This window comes from Gadus chalcogrammus, chromosome 11, assembly GCF_026213295.1.
Source record: "Gadus chalcogrammus isolate NIFS_2021 chromosome 11, NIFS_Gcha_1.0, whole genome shotgun sequence".
Classification (NCBI taxonomy): domain Eukaryota; kingdom Metazoa; phylum Chordata; class Actinopteri; order Gadiformes; family Gadidae; genus Gadus; species Gadus chalcogrammus.
The window spans coordinates 8850443-8861524 of record NC_079422.1 but is presented as its reverse complement, the minus strand read 5'-3'; positions in this window follow the sequence as shown (position 1 = coordinate 8861524).

The window sequence follows — 11082 nt, the reverse complement described above, 5'->3', positions numbered from 1 at the left end:
TCCTATCACTATTTTATTTGAGGCAGTATTTTACGTCATTCTGATCCGGCTATACGTTCACTACGTGCTGGATGAATACAAAAACATACACGGAGGAAAGTCACACATAAAGAACGTCCCCGCAGCATTCCGAGACAAGAACTAGAGTCAAAAATGCGATTATCTTTCAAGGGAAGTGATGAAAAAAGAAAGGCAAATCTGAAACAAGTTTATAAGAGTCTTTAGTGTGCGGATATATGGAGCTCGTTCTGGAAGGACATTAAGTTGGGCGTCACTACGGTGTGTGTGGATGTGTATTGTGTAGCGCTATATTTTGATGTCCCTGTTTGAGTGAGCATAATGCAGCATTGTGACGCTCATTCACAATGACGGCACCAAAAAAAATTACAAAATGTTGCCGTGGGTAGTAACTCCCTGAAACGGTTGGTTCATCTACACTTAACATCGGACCCGTTGATGAGTTACTCCAATTTGGCATTTTTACTTAACATATTTCTCATGTGTGACAGTTCTGCTCAAAGTTATCTTAATATTAAAGGACAAAAGAGAGAGTCCCTTTAATTTATATTTTCGTGAAACGATTTTTCAAAAGTAGTCATGAGTTAATGACTCAAATAACCACATGCCATTCTTGCACAAAATTTACAGAAAATGTACTATGTCGTGATATATCGTTATCAAAATAGGAAATGACCCATATTGTGATAGAAGATATTGTCCTTATCGCACAGCCCTAACTGATGATTGTCAAGAATCATAATATAATGTTCAGCGGTATTCATGGTGTAGGCCTACTAACAACCATAGCCTGTTAGTAGTAACATATTCTTGATAGAACATTAGATGTTAGTTAAACCAGGAAGATGAAGCCAAAGGTTTCTGCTATTAACTTAACACTTTAGTAATTTAACTTACTATTTTATGCAGTAACTTTGATTTAGATATGTCATCAATGAGCAATGCTCAAGAATGCCTATTGGTAGACTTATGTTTATTGGGGTTTGAACCTTTCACCTGGTAGTCAAGAAAACATATTTCTATGTATTTCAATCTACTGTAAATCAAGTAGACCCTTACGTGGACACACTAACTCACACTCTACTGTAAGTAGTAGTAGCCTTGAATTGCATGTACGTACATGGGATACACTATTTATCTTTGAGCTACTCATACAGATTTGTAGGAGTGGCCCTAGCTGTGAAACTTTGGTATGGAATATTTCTGTATATCAATTAAGCATACCTACTGCAGCTTTAGAAATGAAAATACATTATTGGGTTGAAGGGAATAAGGGTTTTAAAAATGAAACATGAATGCCACCCTTTAGGATCTTTCCAGAACCATTCACACTAAAGGGCACTCCTGCATATTTCAGGCTTGCGGGTTGTCTTATTAGACAGCTAGAACAGTAATTCGTACAGCAAAAATCGGTCAAACCGTTAATATAACACTGATGGATGATATAATCACATCTTTGCCACGATCACGACAATATAGCACGTTTATTAATTCCAAAACCATTGATGTGTCTGTCTGAGCGAGCAATTGCCCTAATGCAGCACAACTGATTTGCTTGGTAGAAAAACGGCCTACGATGAAGGCCTAGGTCTGAAAGCCCCTAAATGTTGCTGGCAACCACTGCCTTCCTACCTCCAACGGACAGGAGCAAAAACAACCCTTATATTCATTCATGCATAGGCCTCTCAAAAGACCCAACAATGTTACTATCAAAACAACTCAAATAACGAAGCTGTTTTCGAAGAAACCCCAAAAGGAGGTCAGGACATGAATGCGTTGATGTAGTGTGTGTGTCTCTATGGAGGGAGAACGAGCTCCGTCCGTCCACATCTACAGCTGCGGGGGGGTTCGACAAGGTCATTTAGCGGCACGACGCGTCGAGGACACGCTGCTACATGGACGGGCCATGATGGTCGAGATCGAGATATCACACAATGAAACCCTTCTAAAGCTAGATGAAATCCGAAAATAAGATCATTTGCGTTCGATATTAGGTTGTGATGTTTGAGGACAGGTTGGCTATAGATTTGCATATGTCTTCATCAAGAAATCGTCTATAGGCCTATCCAAAACAGAATAACCAAATAGACAAAATGGAGTAAAATGGCAGACTGCATCGGCTCATTATTTCTATGATAACAATTAAGACAAAATATGTTTTTAAGTGGCAAGATGCCAAATTACTGTGGATGTGATTGGAAACAACCCAAGACTGTCCTGCCTACTGAAAACCATAGTAAAAATTGCATTTCGCTGCCTAGGTTAATAATTCACATTAATTTATTAAGATGTGTCTCTGAAATACGTAGAGTCGTCAGCTTATAGTTACGTGTAAGTAACATTAAAAAGCGGGGGGGAAACCTTAACAACCTTCACATCTGTCACCGCGACAGGGCATTGACAGAAAGTAAAAGAGAGTTATAATGGAATATTATCCAAATGAAACGGCGCACAACCCATTTCTATCTTACCTTCAAACGGAGAGGTTAATTAGCTTGTTTGTGGAAGAGAGTGGCGCGATTGGTAAGAATGAAGATGTAAAATCCGGCTTGGGTTCCAACTGGCCCGGCACCTTGTGTAAAATGTGTAGCCCGGTGATCTGCACTGACGTAGACCGCCCCCCACTCCCACGCACACGACGCCATCCTTGGAGCATCCCTCTCCCCCACCCCGCTCTCCTCGCGTCACCATTCGCTCTCTTTCAAGAGGGGTAGGGCGCAGGTCCATGGGTGGGCGGGGGTCGTCGTTATTGCCTAAATACTAAAACGGTCAATCTTTTTAAACACAACCATTTATATTTCCACTCACCGAATGGAGTTGCGTGTTTCTTTACCATATGCACCAAATGGGTTGGTGCAATGAACTGTGCACGAGATGCCTCTCACGCCGCCATACGTGCTTGGGCTCGTGTAGGCTATAATATAGGCTAATGGTCCATAGGGCAAATTGTTTTTTCTCTGCACGGGCACGTGAGTCAGTTCAGTTGTCGTGCCAAATAATATTTATTTAGTCAGTAATATTTGTTAATATTTAAAGGGGTTTATTTAAGATGTTATGGGATAGGCTACTGACCGCGCCTGCCGCTGTTTGCGCCAATTTAATTTTAGACAACGCCGTTCTAATTTCTGACCAATCAAAGCATATGATTCCAGATTGATTCTTCGATTCCACCTCATCTGTCAATCCAAGGTATTTAAAATGGAGCTCTAGGAAATAGCAAAAAAGTAAAAGCGACGGGAGTTTATTTTAAAACTAGGCCTACTAAAAATAATTATTTTGATTTCGTAGCAGCACAAACAATCCCCAAAATGGCATTTGGAATAATTGAATGAGCTTCAACCATAGTTTGCACCTTGTCTGACCATAATCCGTCCGTTCAGCACACCAAACGGTAACCACATGTTGTTGGTAAGATGTCCATCTCCATGCCAACTAAAACTACCTTCCCGTCAGCAGCTTTTAACTGCCGTTGTCCGGTCTCGAGCTCTCTATCCGCTTTTCACACACAGGCCACCTCAATCAGCCTCAATCTGACCCGTTGAAGACAGATAGGGTCTCTGTCGCCGCCAGTTGTGAGTGATAAGACATTATATCAAAATATCAAATAAATAATTTTAGAACTTCTTGGTAGGCCTAAAACATGATCAATACCTTTAAAAATAGTGTATTACGTTTTTGTTTTTTTATCATTGTGCACACACACACACACACACACACACACACACACACACACACACACACACACACACACACACACACACACACACACACACACACACACACACACACACACACACAGACCGGAGTGAAATGTTAAACAAGTTTATTTAAAAGGTTATCACATATACAATGTCAAATAAAATCCATTTGGGCCTACTTGGATGGAAAGATGAAAGTTGACACCGCCCTCTAGTGTCTAAGACCGAAAGTCTACACAAATGCTTTTCCCATGCGTTATATTCTTTCAGTTTCAACTCATGTTTTCCAATGAAAATGTAACACGAACAAAAAAATATTACCAAGTATGTAAAAACATGAGCATAATTCCTACAGTTTGTAGGCTTATACCGTATATTTTTAATTCATTATTTTTTTGGTATATTTTCTTTATCTCACTTTTAATTTTAATTCTGTCATTTGACAAATTCGTCATATTTGAAATCCTGGTAATGAAATGGTCAATTCTGATGATTTTCCACAGTAAACACGCTACATACACTGCGTGTTTACTGTTAACCTTTATTCAGGACAGGTTTTTTCTCACAAAGCCAGTGGTTCATATTCCCACGGAAGGTGCTTCTCAAGGCATTCATTTCCGTCTCCTTTTGGTACAAGTATGCGCAGGTCCTCATCCTGCGATTGCGGAACTCGGAAAAATGGTTTTCTTCGTAATACCTAAACATAGTGATAGTAACATAGTGTGCAAATAAGGATTTTTTTTGTCACAAGCTGCAGGCTGGTTTGAGGATGATAAAGCGCTACAGCTAGCGTTATGCCTTACGGACGACGCATCGGCATGCCTGTTACTGCTCAGCCCAGAAGAATGAACTAATTATGAGGCTCTTGTTGGGGCTCTGCAGAGACGTTTGGGACATTGCGAACAGCCCGGTCTCCTACACTCTGAACTTTCCATCAGACGCAGGCGGCCTGGGGAGCCCCCCCGTGTGTTAGCTAATGACATTGAAACTCTAGCCAGGAGGGCTTATGCCCACATGCCCCCGGCGATACAGACGGAGCTCGCCAGGGACCAAGGCGAGCTCCGTCCAAGCCATAACCCCCAGGGAGCTGCGCATTCAGACCCAGCTCGCCCATCCCCGCTCCATACAAGAGGCTCTGGAACTGGCTCTAGAGAGAGAGATTGTGGGGGGCGGGACCATGGAAGGCAACCCTGAGGGGAGTGGTCCTACAGTGAGAACCGCTGCATGCACTGATGCAGCCGAAGTAAAGCCTGCATGGGTGGCTGAAATGACCGAACTAATATGGGCTGTCTCCATGCAATCGCCGCAAAGTGCCATACGGCCTCGCCAACGCCCCCTGGTCTGCTGGGGATGCGGACAACCTGGCCATCTCCTCAGACAGTGCTCCAAGCATTCCAAAGACCGGGAAACGGCCCGTGGCCCATATAGATGGGACGGTGCGGACCCCGGGCACGTTGTCCAGTGCTGTTGACGCAAAGGATGGAGGGGCCCAACAGCACAGACGGGGGAGAGGGGCTCCACTCCCCCCTGAAGCAGACGATAACACAGAATCCACGATGGTGGTGGGTTGGACTCTTTCTGGGAATTTCTGCCATGTTCCTGTCATCATACACGGGGCCCCACGTACAGCCCTTGTGGACACGGGCTCCACAGCAACACTGATGAGGCCAGATGTAGTTCCGGTGGGGACACAGTTGGAGCAGACTACAGTGCAGCTGAGGACAGTGACTGGTGAGTTGGCCCCTATGCTTGGTAAGGGGAGGGTGACGTTGAATGTGTGTCTGTCAGTGGATTTCACTGTATGGGCGGCGCAGGTGCAGGACCCCTGCATACTGGGGCTGGACTTTTTGTCTGCTGGGCCTGGGGAAGAACACATTGACATTTCCCTGGGGCCCCACTGTTAAACTGATACCGCCCACCCAGCCCCCAAAGCCACACCCCCTGGTCAGGACAGCCCTGGAAACACACTGCCATGACACAAATACCCCAGTGGAGAGAAATACCCCCCCCTGTTAGCTGCTTCCTGCCGCTAGTGCCCCATGCCCCCAGCAACGGGCAGCCCCCCTCTGCACATGCCGATTCATCTTCCCCACCCCAGTCAACCACGGTGGGGGAAATAGACAGGTTGTCGGCGGTGAGAGGGATATGGAGACAGAACTGTGGCCAATTGGAGCAATGGCAGCAGGAGGAGCTGTGGAAGGTGTTATCTGACTTTATAGACATTTTTGCACTAACAGACAATGAAGTGAGCCTGACACACCTGGTCCAACACGAAATAGACACTGGGGATGCACGGCCGATCAAGACGCGTCCCTGGCCCCTCCCCATGGCTCACCGTGAGGCTGCAGGCAGAGCGGTTGAAGAGATGCAAAGAGATGGCATTATTGAACCGTCGGACAGCCCCTGGGCCTCGGGAGTGGTGATGGTGTCGAAAAAGAGGAACACCAAGATGAGATTCTGTGTAGATTACAGACTGCTGAACAGTGTGACAAGAAAGGACTCGTATCCATTAACCAGGATCGATGAGTCACTGGACTTGGTGTCTGACTCTTCCTGGTTCTTCTCACTCGACCTGCGAAGTGGATACTGGCAGGTGCCCATCAGCCCTGAAGAAAGACCAAAGACTGCCTTCTGTACGGACAGGGGGTTGTGGCAGTTCCGGGTCCTCAGTTTCGGCCTGTGCAACGCCCCAGCCACCTTCGAGAGACTCATGCACAGGGTGCTGGCTGGCATCCCCCGTCAGAGATGTCTGGTGTATTTGGACGACATCCTAGCCCATGGGAGCTCCTTCCAAACGGCCCTGGAATTGCTGAGGCTGGTGCTGCAGAGGGTGGCGGCGGCGGGCCTCAAGTTGCACCCGAATAAGTGCCGCTTCATGAGGAAGGAGGTGGAGTTTTTGGGTCACCGACACGGGGAGAAGGCATCAGCACACTGGAGGAGAAAGTGCATGCAGTGTGAGACTGGCCGACACCAACTGACCAACGAAATCTGAAGAGCTTCCTCGGCCTGGCCTGATATTACAGGAAGTTCGTGCAAGTTTTCTCCTGCATAGCCCCCCCCCTTCACCACCTGCTACAGAAGGACAGGGACTTCACCTGGAAGCCGCAGTGCCAACAAGCCTTCAGCTCCCTCCAGAAGGCACTGACTGAGGCCCCCGTCCTCACCCCCCCGGACCCCGGGTTGCAGTTTGCTCTGGACACGGATGCCAGCGACTAGGGCATGGGTGCAGTGCTGGCTCAGGCGGGGCCAGAGGGGGAGAGTGGTGGCGTATTTCAGCAAAACCTTCAACAAGGCTGAGCGCCGCTACTGCGTCATGCGCCGAGAGCTCCTCGCCATGGTGGCGGCGATTAAGCACTTCAAGTACTACCTGTGTGGCCGGCCCTTCACTATCAGGACAGATCATTCGGCACTGCAGTGGCTGATGTCCATCAGAGAACCAGAGGGCCAAGTTGCGCGCTGGATTGAAACGCTGCAGTCCTACGTCTTCACGGTGGTACACAGGGCCGGAGCCAGCCACGCCAACGCCGATGCCTTGTCCCGACGCCCCTGCACACATCCCCATGCATGAGGGGGCCGGACCAGTCTGCTGCGGAATGCAGATGGTTGACGCGGCCGAGTGGCAGACACAACAGGAGCAGGATATGGACATACAACCAGTGCGAGTGGGTTGAGGCAGGACAGAGATCACCCTGGGAGGAGGTGACTGGGAGCTCCACTGCGAAAGGAATGTGGACTATGTTTGAGGCACTGAGAGTGAGGGATGGAGTGCTGCAAGGAACATGCTAGGGGAGAAGAAAGGTGGCAGGTGATAGCCCCCAGTTCACTGAGAGACTCTGTGCTGAGAGCATCCCATGGGACCGCAGGAGCGGGGCACTTCGGAGTAGCAAAAACACTCCACCGGCTTCGTCAGGGGTTTTACTGGGGGCGGGTCAGAAGAGACGTAGAGGACTTTTGCCGCCGCTGCGACCTCTGTGCGGCTTACAAGGGCCCCCTAGATTAGTCCCACGCACAACTAAAACAACAGGAAGCAGAGACGGTGGTTGACGCTCTGGTAGAGGGCATGTTCAGCAGGTTCGGGGTGGCAGAAACCATCCATAGTGACCAAGGGAGGAACTTGGAGTCGCGGGTCTTCGCCGCAATGTGTGAGCGCAGGGGCATGCATAAGACCCACAGCCCTGCACCCCCTGAGCGGCGGCCTCGTCGAGAGGTTCAATAGGACCCTGGGAAAGCAGCTTGCAATCCTCACAGCGGAACATCAACGGGACTGGGACACGCACCTGCCCTTCGTCCTCATGGCCTACAGGTCCGCTGTTCAGGCGTCCACCTCGTGCACGCCTGCCCTCCTCATGTTGGGGCGGGAGCTACGGACGGCAGTGGTGGTGGCCTTTGGCAAGCCCCCTGACACCCCTGCTATTCCTCCGGGGACAGAGTATGCCAGGAGACTCCAGGAGCGGATGGAGTCCGCCCATATCTTTGCCTGAGACCAGCTGGAGAAGCGGGCATGAAACAAAAAAGGAACTACGACGGTCGAAGGGAAGACACTTCCAAGCTGGAGAGCTGGTGTGGGTGTACCGCCCCCGCAGGAAGAAGGGACGGTGCCACAAGTTGGACTGTCATTGGGAGGGGCCTTGTCAGGTGGTGGAGCGGCTGGGTGAAGTAATGTACCGGGTCCAGCTGCAAGGAAAGAGAAAGAAGGTTGCGCTCCAGAGAGACAGGTTGGCCCCGTACAGAGGGGACTCCCTCCCTTCCCCAAGCTCGGAGTCCCAGGTGCCTGCCCGGAGGGGCGACGGCGCAACCGCTGCACGCGGCTACACAGGGGCACACGAGCCCTATCGAAGTCCCATTTCCCCTGCACATACTTCCCCAGAGACAGTGACTAAACCCCCTGTTCACATCCCTCCTTCCACCTACCCACCGCAGTCACCTTTCACTGCACAGGGGCGTTGCCCCAACCACCGGGCAGAAGCGCCTGCGTCCCCCACGCGGCCGCGGAGGCAGGGACGTCGGCCGGCCCGTTTCAGAGACTTTGTGTAGTCCCTCGGGACGAGGGACTTTGTTGGGGGGGGAGCTGTGTAACGAGCTGGGTTAATGTGGTTCTGTTATTATGCGTTCAGCAGCAGTTTAATGTGGTTCTGTTATTATGCGTTCAGCAGCAATACAAATGTTCTCATGTGTTGGGTTATGCACTAATATTATTAGTGGAGGTTAATTGGGGATTGTCACGCGAGAAGGGGGGGGGGGTCAACGTGAGGGAGGGTCCGGAAGCAACAGGGTTGTTTTGATTTAGAACTGTGTCAAGGCTTAATGTACGGGTGTTTACGGCCAACAGTGATAGGAGATAAACTTTGGATTTACTAAATAAAGAGCAGGATTGCAAGCCAGACATCGCCTGTTTATTCAACGCTGCACCACCGTGGGGTGAACGTTACAATATGTTACAACGTGTAACAGCCCAGCATCCTCAATGTTATAATGTTATGGAACAGTCTGTAACTAACTACGCTATGTGGTTTGGGCTAGCTACCACTTACAGGCCGTTATGACATAAGAAGTTCATACCGTTACATATGAAGTACATGTTCTTATGTAAAGTACATGCTGACAAACACAAACACACACACACACACACACACACACACACACACACACACACACACACACACAACCTGCTCTTGCTGACTGTTCACAGTCAACAGATGTGCTCCTCCAACCAGACAGTCTTGACGGGCCGAGTCCCAGGTGCCTTTACTGGAGGAGAGCAAGTAACAGGTGGACTGCTCTGAGGTCCATTCTGGTGGACAACTGGGGATGCTTGGGTCTGGTCAGGAGTCAAACGGAGCAGAACGCAATTAGAGGCTACAGTTCTGAACGGAACTACACCTGTGTACTTTGAGTCACAATAGACCCACACAGGTGTCACTCATAAGGCCGATTAGGGGTCTGCTCCTTTTATGCACCAGGGCAGGGGTAGTCGATATAACTATAAGTTAAGTCTATGAATCTGTGCCCTGGTTCATTAAGGGAGCAGACCCCTCATTTGTGTTATAAGTGATCCCATTCCCCCCAATGACTCTGCTGTGAAAAAGATCTCTTTATTTAATCAATATCCATCGAAAGGGAGTGCTGTTATACTAAGGTCCCGTCCACAAGGAATCGATTTTTTGGTGAAAACGCATAAGTCTTTAAGGTTAGGGTTAACAAATGCTGTCTCCTCCTCAACTGAATGTTTGTATACATGCACAGGCTTGATGCGCTCCACTTTACTACAGCGTTTCTACAGCTCGATGCGTTTTCGCAATGAATCAGTCTTTGTGGAGATATTGCTGAAACGCATCAAAGGAAAACGGAAAGGGAAAAGATCGTTTTCGCCCGTGTGGATGGGGACTAAATCACAGAACAGCTGGGATTCGTCACCAAAGTTCCTTTCCCCCAATTCTTCTCAACCATGGCCAAGATAATCCCTACTACGAGTCTTACTTGTGGAACCAGAGATCTCAGACGCAGTCTTTTTGATTCATAATATCATCCGGAGGGGCACATAGCTTTTGGCCGTAATAACATTGTATTATATAGATAGGCCTACCTATATACAATGCTATTATCACTACTTTTATTATTATTATTATATAATATTATATTATATAGCTATAGAGCTCCAGGAGTCCGCAAACGGCAACAATCACTTCTCCTCCATGGTGTGGTTCACTCATTTGAACAGCTCATTTGTATGCAATGGGAAGCAGCTAATTTGCGTTAAACCTTCAGACACCAAAGACAGCACATTCTCAAGGGACTGAAACAGAGGACAATAGCGATAGGCCATTTTTTTTCTTCCTAAAAGCTATTTCCAGCAAACAGCTTCAAAAGCCTGTTTTCTGGAACTCATATGTTTACTTTTTGGAAAAACATCATTATATATCACCTTTAATCAACAATTAATTATTGATATTAATTATAATCAATTTCTGGCTATTAAACATTTTATCAAATACAAACGTAATTTATATAATCTCACTTTTGAAAATAAAGTAAATAAATATAGATGTAAGTGCATTAACCTACCACTAGAGGACATACACAATGTAGTAAGCCGAAAGTCTCTGCAAGAGGGGTGGTGGGCTTAAAGGTCCCATGACATGCTATTTTATGTATTCTTTAATATAGGTATTAGTGGGCAACTAACACAGTATTCAAAGACGTTCCCGAAATTCAGCCGTGGTGCAGAGTTACAGCCACTCCGAGCCAGTCGCACATTGAGCTTCCCCCAAATGCGCTGTTTTGGTGTCTGTAGCTATAATGCAAATGAGGAGGAGCGAGGCGGGTCAAGGAGGAGGGTGGGGGTGTGGCCCTGAGCAGCTTGCAGCCA